The sequence below is a fragment of the Plasmopara halstedii genome, assembly GCF_900000015.1.
Source record: "Plasmopara halstedii genome assembly, contig: Scaffold_289, whole genome shotgun sequence".
NCBI lineage: Eukaryota > Oomycota > Peronosporomycetes > Peronosporales > Peronosporaceae > Plasmopara > Plasmopara halstedii.
The window spans coordinates 165425-165725 of record NW_020187210.1 but is presented as its reverse complement, the minus strand read 5'-3'; positions in this window follow the sequence as shown (position 1 = coordinate 165725).

The window sequence follows — 301 nt, the reverse complement described above, 5'->3', positions numbered from 1 at the left end:
TGCAATATATATCTGTCCAAAACCCACATGGTATAACTATAAGTTGCCCTATTGTTCGTTGAGGCTAATGAACTGGCGTCGACTAAGAGGATGCATAAAGGGAAAAAGAAAGAGTAGTAATCGCAGTAATCGTAGTTGAAGCATGATTTTTTTGCCGACGCATACGGCAAGTGTTTAACACGTCGACTCATACGCACTTGCGTGATTATCCATCTCGACATGTTGGGTCGTTGTACAGTGTTCTGCACTTGAAGTCAGGCAAATCTACACACTGAGTGTAACGGGATTACACTTACCCTGG